At 40.6% G+C, this 14,851-nt stretch overlaps 1 protein-coding gene across 12 annotated transcripts in view; it reads right to left on the bottom strand.

Annotated features, from left to right (window-relative positions):
• LOC116239616 (uncharacterized) overlaps positions 1-14,851 on the bottom strand; it is a 92,984-nt gene that overhangs the window by 63,374 nt on the left and 14,759 nt on the right. For all 12 annotated transcript variants that reach the window (XM_090134266.1, XM_090134226.1, XM_090134234.1 and 9 more), the window contains exon 2: positions 4,498-4,550. The gene's annotated coding sequence lies outside the window, so the exon portion shown is untranslated. The remainder of the gene's footprint in view (positions 1-4,497; positions 4,551-14,851) is intronic.

The raw sequence follows: 14,851 nt of genomic DNA, 5'->3' as shown, positions 1-14,851 counted from the left end.
TAGGTTCCCAACCCTGAGCTATAGAAACCAACCTCAGTTAGGGGAAAATAAAACCCAAATTAAGTCAGATAATGATTTGTTAATCTGAGTTTCATGTTAAGAAAAAGTATTATCAATGCAAAAACAGTCAAATAAGACTTTTTTCTTTTCAACCAGCATCTCCACAGAAAGAAGTTTAAAATGATCATCCTCTGTCCACTGCTCACTCTTACCAATATCAAGAGATCAACATGGTCGCAGCCTGCAAAACCAGAAGTAACAGTGTATTTAAGATGCTACATTCCTCCATTCCTCCCTGGGTGTTTGTCTGTGCATGTGTTTGCAGGAGAGTTGAGAGAAGCATCAGTGAGCAACACTGCAAGTCAGATACCAAACAGCTCTATGAAAGTACATTTTATTAGCTTGCAAAAGCACAGAAAATAAACTTCTGTCTTATCTCCAGTTTTCCAATAAAAGTCCAAAACCAAGTGTTTTTATCTTGTTTTATCTTAGTATGTTATCTTGTTTATAAGGGAAGTCATTAGAACAACAGAAAAAGAAAACTGTGAAAAGGTTTTGCTACCAGGTGTCTTCCCATTTCAAACATCAGAAGTCTTCAGAAACCTCCAGGTTTTGAAGTATTAAGCAGACTGATTTAACAGACAGAGGTGAGGAAAGCAGGAACACGTGCCATTTATCACTTAGTTTGATATATCTGCCAGGTCTTCTTAATACAGCTGCATAACATTCCAAGATGGTACTTTTTTCTTTTTGTGTTTTGTATGCAGGGCAGGGAAGTGGGATTACAGAAAGCTCTGCTCAGTGTAGCAGATGACTTACTATGGAAAGGAAGGAGAGAAGCTAAGAGAACCCTGCTATCTGCAGGCAGGGAATCCAAAACTGCTTAAGTGCCCATCGTTTACACCAATGAAGTGCACTCAGCACTACATAGCTCTTATTCATGTGATATTGGAGCATAAAAATTTCCCAATGTTAATGGTGGTGCCTGAATTTTGCGTTTGAAGCCATTATACCACAGCCAACTCATAAAATGCAAATCTAGTAACTGGTCCTAATTTGCTGCTCTATTTGTAAAGCACACATTAAACTTACAGGTACTTTCACATCTGACAAAAATTAAAAGTGCTCTTTTAAAAATACGGAGTGTTTTTATCTTTACAAGTCATCTAGAAGACTGCGCTGTCAAATGAAGAGTTTCTTTTTGAATATTTACTGCCTGTGTTAATGGCTACTTCACACAGGTCCAACAGCACTGACCTCTCAGGGGTTTGTCTCCCCCTGTGCTGCATGCTAGTCAATCTCCTGAGAAGATGACAAATGTCTGATGAGGAAAATGGCTTTCTAGACCATTACTGGCAATACTCTTGTCTGCAAGCCATCCTTGTCGTTTGCTGTCCTCAGCTGCCAGAGGGGATGGCACAACATTCCATGAAAACTGTTTGCCTGCACACGTGCAAGGAGTGGGCTTTCTCCTGATGCCTGCTGTCAGACTTCTGAAAAGCCAAGATACTGATGTGTGTTAAGTCTAAAGTAGGCACGGTCTCCTCAATTCACAACTGAAGATCACAACTAAGAATTTTCCTCAAAGGTACACAAGTTAGCTGAACTTGAGCTGCCAAGAAAGGGCTTCCCCATCACCCTGTCAATTTATTAGATGTCTCCAGGTCTTGACACAACTGATCAACAGTTCAAAAGAGAACCATGACAGCTAAGACTCCTGCCAACTCTAAAAGTGTGCATACACATACACTCAGAAAAAAATGGTCCCCCGTACTGCCTTTTCTTCTGGAAGTCAACACAAAACATGGTGCTGTTGTTGAAATCCTACAGTTTAAGTAATTTTTAAGCCCACCTTCAAGTGAAGAATTCGTTCCCTACTCTGACTAATGGTAGCTACAAATACAACAAAGGCTATTTCACATTATTACAAAGAACGAGCTTGAAATCCATAAGGTTTACACTTTGCTATAAAAGCACCTGATTAAAATGCTCTGATTATATGAAATCACAAATGCAAGGATCTTTTTTTTCAAAACAAAGGTAAGAAGAGATTTAATACATCTAAAAACCTTCAGGGAAGAGCAAAGTCTTATTTCCTATCCTAAAGTACTTATGATCAAGTACCCTAGATCCCAATTCTCAAGTACTTCTAAAGGAAACACTCACAGAAGAACTAGCCCCAGAACTTAACTGTTCTCCTCAGTGCTGAGCTACTTCAAGGACAATTCCAGTATCTGATGTCCACTAAGTTATCAGAGAAACAACAGTATTTTGGAAAGCTACAGATTTTAAGACCAAGGGATTCTGTATTTCACAGTATAACCTGGTGTTTTCATCCAAAAAAGATCCTCCAGTTGTGCAGAATTTGGACAAACACACCTCTCCCTTGCCTTTGCACACATGATGCTCCCAGTGAGCTACTTAATGACCTGCCTTGGCAAACCCAATAGACAGAACTTATTATGGGCCTCCTATCTGCTCCCAGTAACTAAGTGCTGATTTTAACAGTCTTCTCCAGCTGTCAGAAAGCCACAGAGATTATATAATGTTTGGCCACCCTCTGGAGACAAACAGAGCAGGCATAACAAAATTTATCACCCGTGCATGTCTGATGATTTATTAAATTACAATCAACATCAATGACTTCAGCATTCATTTTGGATTTTTCCAACATATGAGCTTGCAGTTTCCAAACGATACTCTGATGGCAAACCCAAATAAATTCAAGCTGACAGCACAACAGACCACAAACTGAAGCAGCTCACTATTGATGGACTTTCCATATATCTTCAGAACCTAAAAACTACAGATGACACTGACTGTGTAGATGTTAAAAACTATCCTGAATGAATCTTGTCTTACGATGCTATCCTCTGTCAAAAAACCTGCTGTGCCCACCACACCATCCACCAGCCCTGTGTGCAAATGCTTAGGGAAACGAAGGAAGCCCTTAGCAACTTCATTACTAAACTAAGTATAAATTCCAGTAAGTTTTTTTCTACTTTTTAAAATGAAGACCCATTTCAAATCACACCACAACTTTGTCCACCTTTATCCAGCTAGGCATTTCTTAACATAGTTTAATATGGCACTCCAACAGAAAACTTACCATAAGTTACTAAGAGAAATCAGGATAGTAAGGAGCCAAACAGTGGTTCACCAGGGCCAACACAGATGATTGTATTGACTGTAGTTTTCAGAATCCACAACACATATTGCAGGGAAAAAAAAAAGTGACCCGCTTAAGAACTTTTCCATTTTTAACTCTGAGCACTCAGGGAATGCGCTAAGGAAACAATCATCCCACTGAATCATTTCAAGAATTTTACAGCCAAGAAGATTTATTACTGTAAAACAGGTCTTGGAAACAAGAATATTTGAAGAGACTCAATAACTATTAAATCAGTGTGGAAAACATGACGCTGGAGGAATTGCATATGCTTGACACATGTTCTACCACTTTTTCTTTTAATCTTGCTTTTTCTTTTAAATAGAAAGTGCCTTGAAAAAAAGAGTCTGCAAAACTGCCTACACTTTTAGACAAAACAGATAATAAAATTACATTCACATGACTAATAGAAAAATAATGAAGAACCACACGTCTGTTTGACAAATAGAAGGCATCAACAGTATCAAAATCTACACCTTACAAACATGCTCATCCCTTACTGAAAAAAATAAAGATGCGTTTTGCAGACACAGATCATTTGACTCAACGATACACAGAAAACTTCATGCAACCTTTTAATGAATTCACTTGTTAAGCCACCATGAAACCAAATTCAGAATACTAGGGTTTTTTTTTTTTATTACAACTGCTGTGTAGATGTTTTTATCACATAATACATGGTCTGTTCAAGACAGTTAAAAGCACACATCCCCAGCGTCTACTACAAGCGTGTCAGAAAGATGAGTTGCAAGGCTTGCTATCTGAAACACCACCAAAAAATGTCTTCCTTCATTGACCAATATGGAAGAAACTCTGTGCTAAATTGCAAACAGGTACAGTACTCTAAATAAATCTTATCAATATAATCAAAAATATTAATCAGTCTTAAAGGAAGTTTAAAATTTTCCTTACACCAGCTGGTACCATGGAGAACTTCACCACATTTTTGCGACCTCCAAACCCTTTCTCACCTTTCTTGCATATCCGTAGGTTCCTCTGAATCTCTGAATTTTATCAGAAATGACTTAAGATAGTGTTTCCCCACAAACCTCTTCCCTCCACATTTTTGGGCCATCAGGGCTCTAAGAAAAGCAACAGTGAAATTACAGGACACAATCCTGAGCAGTATCTTGACAAAGAAATGAGAAACTATCTACTAAATGCATCTCACCCTTAGCCACAAGACTTGAAACCAGCTAACTCAAAACAGCTCTACAAAACGCATGTATCTCACTGACACAGTCAAAGAAAGAAGGAAAACTAATAGTCTTCTCAATTAAATACGTTTTATGTATATGATCACACTAAGTAGTCTTTGACTGACTTACTTTTTGAACTGTCCCTGGATGCTTGTACAACAACTCAGCCATCATTTCTTCGTCTGAAATACAAGAAAAAAAAAGAAACACCGCTTAGAAAAAAGTATTTGCTTGAACTGAAGTTTCTCATTATATTGTTAATTAATTCTAGAAGCTTACTGTTTGCTTTTACTTAGTAATGGAAAAGAGTTCTGATGTACATCTGAATTTCTCCTGTTTGATCGCCAAATATTTCTGCTACATGACACTGCTCTACCAAGATGAACAGCAGAGTCTGCCTTGTGATGTGTGTAATGCCAAAGAACGTGGAGAATTCTCAACTCTATTTCAGAGTTCGCAAAAAAAATTCCTCCTAGCCACACATAAACTGACAGAAAAATGCAAAGCAGTATTTATTTGCTCAAAGACAGCAATGCAGCATCACTACACACCCTATGGCTGTCCCTAGTCTTGCTTCCAACATTTGCTCCATTAAGATGGGGATTTTTCTTCAGTTTTGGTCATACTTCCTAAACTCAAGTTTTAGGTACTCTAAAACACATCAATGGCCATTGAATATAAACAGGTTGGCCACTCTGTTCTCCTCTGTGCTTCAGATTCACACCTGTAAAAATGAAAACTATGTTCATACCTTACTGGGAATTCACTGGTGTTTGTAAAGCATTTTGAACCAACCAATCAAGAAAAACCTCAAACACATAAAAAGAAATCTAAGTACAGTTACAAAAGTATTGTCCTTAAACAGAATGCTCTAATGATATATTCTGTTTAACCACGTAATTAGTAAATCTTTAGCAAAACAAGCAGAAGAATTCCTCATTTCCTTTCCATACCAAGTAGTGACCTGGAAGAACTACTCAAAACCACCATGAGGAACTGGTATGTTCAAGACAATGGAATAACTAGCAACAGGGGTTCTTCACCTCGGTCTTCACTGGTGGCCAGGATTCTAGTCTTTTTCACGTCCCTAAGTCTTGCACCCCCATACCTCTATGTGGGGACCAAGGAGGTAAATCCCTCCCCACTGTAAGGGTTGAGCAAGTCCGAGAGTGCCTCCTTAGACTGAATGAGTATAAGTCTATGGGGCCAGATGGCGTGCATCCCAGGGTCCTGAAGGAGCTGGCTGAGGTGGTTGCTGAGCCGCTCTCCATCATATTTGAGAAGTCGTGGCTGTCAGGTGAGGTCCCGGACGATTGGAGGAAGGGTCACGTCACTCCCATTTACAAGAAGGGGAGCAGGGAGGACCCAGGTAACTACAGGCCGGTGAGTCTCACCTCCGTGCCTGGGAAGATTATGGAACAGATCCTCCTGGACAATATGCTTGATCACATAAAGAACGAGCACGTGATCCTAGATAGCCAGCATGGCTTCACCAGGGGAAGGTCATGCTTAACTAATCTTGTGGCCTTCTATGATGGAGTGACGGCATTGGTGGACGAAGGGAAGGCAACTGATGTCATTTACCTGGACCTGAGCAAGGCCTTTGACATGGTCCCCCATCACATCCTCATCTCCAAACTGGAGGGAGGTGGATTTGACGGGTGGACAACTAGATGGATAAGCAATTGGTTGAAAGGCCGCAGACAGAGGGTGGTGGTCAATGGCTCTATGTCCAGGTGGAGGCCGGTAACGAGCGGTGTCCCTCAAGGGTCTGTCTTGGGACCGGTGCTCTTTAACATCTTTATTAATGACATCGATGAGGGAATGGAGTGCACCCTCAGCAAGTTTGCTGATGACACCAAGCTGAGTGGTGCAGTCGATACGGTGGAGGGAATGGAGGCCATTCAGAGGGACCTTGACAGGCTGGAAAGCTGGGCTCGGGTGAACCTAATGAGGTTCAATAAGGCAAAGTGCAAGGTTTTGCACTTGGGCCGGAAGAACCCCAGGCACCTGTACAGGCTGGGGGGAGTTGTCCTTGAGAGCAGCTCGGCAGAGAAAGACCTAGGGGTCCTGATAGATGAGAAACTTAACATGAGCCAGCAGTGCGCTCTGGCAGCCCGGAAAGCAAATGGGATCCTGGGCTCCATCAGGAGAGGGGTGGTCAGCAGGGATAGGGAGGTGATTGTCCCTCTCTACTCTGCTCTTGTGAGGCCCCATCTGGAGTACTGTGTTCAGGTGTGGAGCCCTCAGTACAAAAAAGACATGGAGATTTTGGAAAGGGTCCAGAGGAGGGCCACGAAGATGATCAGGGGGCTGGAGCACCTCCCCTATGAGGACAGGCTGAGGGAGTTGGGTTTGTTCAGCCTGGAGAAGAGAAGGTTGCGGGGCGACCTCATTGCAGCCTTTCAATATCTGAAGGGAACTTACTCCCAGGAGGGGAGTAAACTCTTCATAAGGGCTGATAATAGCAGGACACGGGGAAATGGTTTTAAGTTAAAAGAGGGAAGATTTAGGTTGGATGTTAGGGGGAAGTTTTTTACTAGGAGGGTGGTTAGGTCCTGGAACAGGCTGCCCAGGGATGTTGTGGATGCCCCGTCCTTGGAGGTGTTCAAGACCAGGTTGGACGAGGCTCTGGGCAACCTGATCTAGTAAAGGTGTATGTTCGGTGGCCCTGCTAGGCAGGGGGGTTGGAACTACATGATCCTTGAGGTCCCCTCCAACCCAGGTCATTCTGTGATTCTGTGATTCTGTGACTGGAAAATGAAATAAATGACATTATGTCATTCAAGGTTAGCACTGTTAGCTTGCAAAGAGCAGTAACACGTAAGCATCAATAAAGAGATGGAAAGAGAAGGACAACAGATGAACAGCAACTCTGTTAAGAGCCTGCAATCAGCAGGGGATGACAGAGGGACAAGTAAATGCCAAAGACCTATCAAACTGCTTAATTTCCCTTTTCAGAAAGTTAAAAAACCACTGGATGTGGAGAAGGTGCAGCAATCACCACAGTCATCTGAGTCTGTTAGTTCTAATTCTGTCATGCTGCTTTTCCCCAAGCCAATAAACAAAGTACAATCTCAAAAAATTACAGTAAAATCAAATGGAAAAACAAACTAAAAATAAAACTATCAATGGTTCACAACAGAGACCACACGCTGATCTTAGCAGGTGGAATTCAGCTTTCAGCATCAGCAATCAATAAATGAATAGATCAGTGCATTTAGAAGACTGTCTCTCATAAGTTTATCAAGCAAAAATGTGTGAGAAATGTTTTCTGAATCCTGCCTTAATCAACCTAAGTTCTAAAATCTCACTGTAAATACATGCCTCACTAGGAGGTATGAAATTCTCTGAGCCCTTTAAAAGGGACATCATGAAATATTAAGCTATTAAATTTAATGAAGCAACAATAGAGCTTTATGAAGAATGTTTTTCACTAATGACCTGGCCACCAGTTTTGTTATGCCTGTCTGTAAAACACACAGCCAATATTTGTGGTTAATAAAAAAAACAACAAAAACAACATTTCTGGCCTTAAAATGTTGATGTGACGAGAAAAAAAAAACAAAAAAAACACACACCAAGTACAATGAAATATACAAAGTAAAACCCCACAAGTACAGACTTCATCCTACTCCTCCAGATTTTAAATAGATGAATGTATTTTGGAGATGGGTGTGATTTTATCCAGCTATGCCTCTTCACAATTGGCAACTGCATTTCGTTCAGTGGCTTCTTATTCCAAATTCCACACTCTAGTTGAAAATAGATCTCACAATAGAGTCCTACAGCTGAATATACTCTAGGGGAAAACTATTTCCTTTAATTTATTTCAAACTCATTTGCATGACAGTATATCATCAGTATGTACCAAAAAAAAGTATCATATGAACAGAGGAAGAACTCCATGCCCACAATTTAAGTTCACATCTCACAGTGGGAATGAGCTTGTAATTTAAGCACAAACCTGCTGTGTTTGGATTTTGTTGTTGTTTTCCTGTTGTGATTAGTATTATTATCTAAGAAGAACTGTTAGCTGTCCACAGACTGTAACTGTTCAGATACTACATCCTATCAACAGAAAACACCACAAACACGATTTCTTAGATACCCCAAATCTTCTAAATAGCTAAGAAGAAACATATGGACAAGGACAACCTGGCTAAAAATAACTGGGTGTGCTACAACACCATCAAAATGGCTCAAGTACAAAGGGAGGTCACCCCCCCCCCCCTTACCGATTAACAAGAAATAAAGGAGAAGAAAAGGAAACACATATTCAATTTGTTACTCCATCATCAACCTCGTTGTCCTGGAAACACTTTCTGCAAGAGAAGTGGTACCTAACTACTAAAAACATCTTCTACCACTACTTTTTTCCTCCTCTCTGCAGTGCTGTTTCATAAGTAGCCAGCAACAAATATTTCTCATAAAACAGCATATAAAAATGCATCTCTTACTCCTTGAAGAAAATATATCGTTCCACTTGAGTATGTGGTACTTACAGGAATACCAGGTCTGCATGAAGCCTTTGGAAAGAATTCTAATTTTGCTGTTGTTAGAATGACCTACTAACTGAACCTTTCACTTCGGGAACATGCAGTACTGGTAAAAGGTAATTGCTGATTTTACAGCACCACATTTTTTCATGAGAGCAGAGTGAGAAACCTGAAAGCATGCTCCATTTTCACAGAAAAAAAACAAACAATGCTGCATACTCTGCCAGAAGGGTCCAAACCCTGCTTCTAGGTGGGAAAAACCCCAAACATACAGCCAAGTGGAATCCTGGAGAAGAAAAATATTTGCTGCATGGTCTCCCTTTCCCTTGACACAAACTGCCCCCTGACTTACAATCAGCTTTTTCCTTTCATGCAACTTAGCAAAAACACAGCACCAAGAACCCAGCTCTAACATCAGTATAATCCATGCTCCCAAATACTCTGTGAGCAGTGTTAAATCACAGAGTCAGAGTACACTTGAAAGGGACCCATGTGGATCATCAAGTGGCATCCAAAATCCAAATCCTATGCCTGAGTGACATCTAAATGCTCCCTCAGCTCCAGGCTGTGCCCAACACTCTCTGGTGCAGAACCTTTTCCTAACACCCCCTGATCCCAGCTGGTACAGTTGCCTGGTTTTATTTTACAAGAACACAGAAAACTAATAGAAAAGCTCTTGGGAGTCAGGCTCTCCACAACAGTAAAATATACTCCCTAACATGCAACAGCCCAGAAGTTACATCAGAAGAAAGAAACCTACATTTAGGCTTCAGCCAGACAGGTGAGTCTGAATTCATGTATTGTGACAGCACCTCAGCACCAGCTCTCAGAATATTTGGGCTGAGAATCTTCTTCCCGCCTCCAGATGACCAGCACTGCAGCAACACAACAAGTCAAACCATCAAAAAATCTGTACATATCCTGATTGCACACATTAGGTTGTAAGGTCAGTGTATGCATTTGAAAGCGAACGGGATAACTTTTGAACTTCAGTTTTGGCAATGTGTTACAGCATTACTGTCCACAAACGGAAAAAAAAAAGATGTTAAAAGCAGAGTTTTGATGGCCACCCATTCCCTACGCAGAGCAACCTAATGGACAAAGTGGGTGTGAGGTTGTAGTTGTGGTAGGCAAGCTTTCTTACCATAGAACGGTTTGAGTTGGAAGGGATCTTTAAAACAGAGTTCCAACCCCTTGCTACAGCAGGGACACCTCTCAATAGACCAGGCTGCTCAAAGCCACCATCCAGCCTGGCCTTGAATGCTTCCTGCAAAGAAGCATTCTTAACCATACGCCGCCTACTGTCCCTCCCTCAGAAGTGGCCTCTGCATCACACTGACCTCTAGAAGATGCCCAAGTTCTGTGCAGCAGAGTACTACCTGGTCCAGGATAAAATTGTGGCAAGGGTGTGTGCTGTCTGTTTTAAGTGATGAATTACCATGTCCTGGTACCCAGAGCTGCCTGCGCCCTTGCTTTCTCTGTTTACAATGGTTCTTCTTTGGTACAGTTCTTTATGTTCTGCTTCTAGAGAAGAAAACACACTTTCAATTTTCATATTAAATAAAAGCTGGTTTTAGAAATAAGACACATCTGAGAAATGTCACTTGTTCCAGATGTACAGAAGAATTTGGAATTAAAAGTTTACATTTGTCTTGCTATGCAGCCCAGCTGATACAACAGTTACATCACACTCAAGCTGTAATATGCTGGATCTGGCCTAACAGAACACAGAATCATTAAGGTTGGAAAAGACCACTAAGATCAACATCTAGTCCAACTCATTCTCACCATCCCCATTAACCATGTCCCTCAGTGCCACATCCACCCTTTCCGTGAACATCTCCAGGGATGGTGACTCCACCACCTCCCTGGGCAGCCTGTGCCAATACCTCGTCATTCTTCCTGAGAAGAAATGTTTCCTAACATCCAACCCAAACCTCCCCTGGCACGATTCAAAGCTGTTACCTCTCGTCCTATCAAACTACTGTATTACATGTAATTATTTAAACAACTTCAAATTCTTACGTACAGAACTGTCTGTGTACTGAGTAAATTTCGCCTTTGATACTCTCAGTCACCCCACCCATGCATATTGTTTTCAAGTCAAATTCCAGAGTTTGTATTGCTCTCAAAGAGAAACACCATAATTCACTCCATTTTCAAACGAGATCTGTTAATTACCAAAGTTATTTGGCAAGTCCAAAGGTGTTTAAGATCCTTCAAAAGACCTATGAATAAATACAGTTAGGTTCACCAGTTAATTCAGTGCGATATCTACTGTTTAGTATCAATCTTTGGCAAGAAGGCAGCCTGCATTAATGCCACATATCACTCTTTTTGTACTCCAGATTTTATATTAAACCTACCTGACGTGCTTTTATATAATTATTCTATTGTGTGTTCTTGTTTTAACTTCCAAATGACTTATTCAACACATTAAGGCAGATCTCTGTGCTTCACTTCCCTTTTTATCTTGCATTTTTATTTCAGATGCTTTGTTGACTCTCAGGTGCCTCTATGTATTCTCTTATTGTTTTGATTACCTGTATGCTTCGTTGTAAAGTTATCTGAAATCTTAAGTAAGGATCTGATTTACAAACTGGAGCAGCTACTAATAAGCTACCATCACTAACAGACCCCAAAGCCTTCAGCCCTCCATCTCTCACAACCTTGAGCTAAATGCTACATAATGTTCACCACCAGCATCTATCATACAAAAATAAGGATTCTTATCTACTCAACTAAGGATCCAACTCTCCAGGCAGCATTTATTTACAGTCTCAATACTCATCACAAATGTGTGATCAAGTAGGCAGTCAACATCTACAAATTCTGCCTTAACACGTCAAACATCCAAGGGAGTTGAGCATCTTATCCTTCACACCACACACAATAAACGCAACAGCAGAGACAGAGAGGAGGATGGTATTTCAGAACTCTGTACGAGCATGTAAATTTAACATTATGAAAACTGAGATGCCTTAAGGTTATCAGCAGCGTTTGCATATGGCACAAATGCTGAATTTTGTCAAACTATTTCCAGTAAATCCATTTTTTCCCCTCTCAGCAATGAAGATGCATTTTGTGAATACAGATCTTGGTGTTCTGCACTCTCATTTGAAACAGAACGTGCTCACCAGCCATCTTTTAAGAGTGTTTAGACGACTCCTGCTATGGAACAAAAGCACGTCATATCTCAGAATGGAAAAACATTTCTCCTTCCCCCCCTTTAGACAAAAATTCTGTGAAACAGCAAAGTAACCCTAACTCTTCTTAACAACCACTGTGTTGCAGCACAGTGACAGAGAAAGGCTGGTTGTGATCTGAGAAGAGTTACTTGTTAAAATCTAGCATCTGTAGGCAGCTTTCAGTAGAGCTGAGTATGTTCTGGATAGGACATGCACAGAACAATGCAAGGGCATTTCACCACTGCAGTGAAGAACAGAGACAGGAAAAAAGGAAAAAGCATATGAACAGGAGAGGGTATGACTGTTTCTGAGGGTGCATAGTGATAGGACAAAGGGGAATGGTTTTAAACTAAGACAGGGGAGGTTTAGGTTAGATATTAGGAGGAAGTTTTTCCACACAGAGGGTGGTGACACACTGGAACAGGCTGCCCAAGGAGGTTGTGGATGCCCCATCCCTGGAGGCATTCCAGGCCAGGCTGGATGTGGCTCTGGGCAGCCTGGTCTGCTGGTTGGTGACCCCACACATAGCAGGGGTTGAAACTAGAGGATCATTGTGGTCATTTTCAACCCAGGCCATTCTGTGATTCTATGATGATATGAACGTGTAGGACAGAGTGACAGCCTGGCAAAGTTGTTCCACCTCCAATTTAATACAAAGCAGAACAAAAAACAAACCCTCACCCTCTGTAGATTACTTTTACTCTCAGTCTAAAATCCTATAAAATACATAATAAAACTGACACGATTTAAGACACAAACTAATCACTTGAAGTTATTTTTCATTTTACTCATTGTGATGTCCATTACCGTACGGATTTACACCAGTTTTTTCCACACAAATATTTCCAGTGAAGTCAGTGGGGATTCAACAAGGCCATGACCACAATATAAATAGAAATCAGAGAATAGTATTTCCATAAGAAACTGCTCAGGGTTATTGGATTAACAGGCACTTACAAGTGACTCACGCTGACACAGCCTATAGTAATCCAATCTATTTGTAATAAAAAATTTCAAGAGAAACCTTAAATTTAGAAAATCACCCCTCTGGATTCTCACATGTCTGGTTTTATTACATGAAATCACATTAGCTACTCCCTCCAAATGAGAAGACAAATAAATTAAGAGACGGATTTTAGTCATTCTTTTTATACCATCAGTGCAGTATGTTCTTACAGTATAGCTGCCATGCAGAGAAGGAAAAAGGATCCCTGAGTGGAAATGCACGCAATTTCTGTGTTCCCCAGTCCTAACATACACACACACTGCATCTAAAAGGACGAAGAATAAAGTCACTATAGTCTTTCTCACTACATCCTCCTTGATAAAATTAAAGCAGAATGCTGGATGCATTATGGCAATCGTCATTGATTCCTTCAGTCTGCATATTGGTTTTGACTTCTAAATTTGCATTTCTTGAGGAGGGATGAACTACGACTTAATACTGAGGTGTTCTGGCACAGATAAGTGAAGTATCAGTGCTTTACTGAAGTCCTGAAGGATGCATTCACAGCTATCACACCTCCCTGAAGAACAAGGTGGCAAGCAGGGGGGCTGCTGCTGTTATGTACCACATTGCCATAAATATTCCTTCGCAGCAAGTATTCAGCATTTGATATATTACCTCTTACCAGTACTGTAAAGAAAAACAGTCTAAATCATTACTCATTAGAAAGTTACAGATATAAGTAAAGGCAATAATGGCCAAAGCCATTCTGACTTATCTTTTATCATCAATTACTGCACATACTGTAACCATTACCTGTAAGATAAGACACTTGGAAGTCATATCTCGTCATCCTCAAAGCATAGATACTGATCCATAGAGTTCTACATCACCAAGCATACGGATGGAAAAAAAACTCACATCTGTAAGGATCAGCTGCACATTAGTGAGGACAGCAAAAGCTTTCCCCATACCAACTTCAAGGCTGCTGTGACAGCTGCTATTTAGAGAACAGGAGCTCTTTCCCATGCCATCTAGCTCAGTCAGATCAAAGACAACAGCATATACCTAAATGCATCATAAGCAAGAGGCTCATCTTCATCTTTTTATACACACTTCCTTGATGCATACACTCCCACTCAAACAATTTCCATTAATGGCTCCTCTAAAATCCTAAAAAGCAGTATGTTTTAGCCTTGGGCTAATTAGATTAGGGTGATTTATGTTTCAATTAAAAATCAGAGGGAAGCCCATGAACTCTACTTGCACCACAACTCAAAATATGCCCTTATGGAGCCTCAACACAATATAAGGGCTAAAAAAAACCAAACAGAGTATGTCGTGACCAGCTGAGGGCTTGTCTGAGGACACCCAGGATAAAGATCACAAATAATCCAGCAGCCAAGATTTTCTGATCTTTGCGCTATGTACAGAACAACTTGAATGTACAGCTACATTCTCCTAGCTGGAAAGGTAACAGGGATGATCTTAGCATGCAGAAGGACATAACAGTCAGCAAGTAAAATGGCAGGGCACAAAGGGACAATTCTGAATGACAAACTTAAAATGCAATACAAAATGGGATTTCTTATGAGGTTTTTCTTTGTGGCTTATTTTTTTTCTTTTTACATGTAACTTCTCTACCCTTGTGCATTTTTCATATTTGTTCAAGAAATTTTGGTCTCCACCTTACAGTAAAATACTTGGAAAATTTTCAAATTCTTAGATTTTGTGCTAGCCCTAACTCATAATCATTCTGGCCTTGCAACCATGGTGTGAAATGTACTGAGCTAGACAGCTGGCAAGGGGTGGGTGTGAAGAGTGGGGGTGGTATTGGTTTTTTTTTTTAT

Source organism: Phasianus colchicus, chromosome 1 (assembly GCF_987193195.1).
Source record: "Phasianus colchicus chromosome 1, bPhaCol1.hap1.1, whole genome shotgun sequence".
Classification (NCBI taxonomy): Eukaryota; Metazoa; Chordata; class Aves; order Galliformes; family Phasianidae; genus Phasianus; species Phasianus colchicus.
Note: the sequence above shows the minus strand (reverse complement) of the source record. Positions and strands in the feature narration are given on the sequence as shown.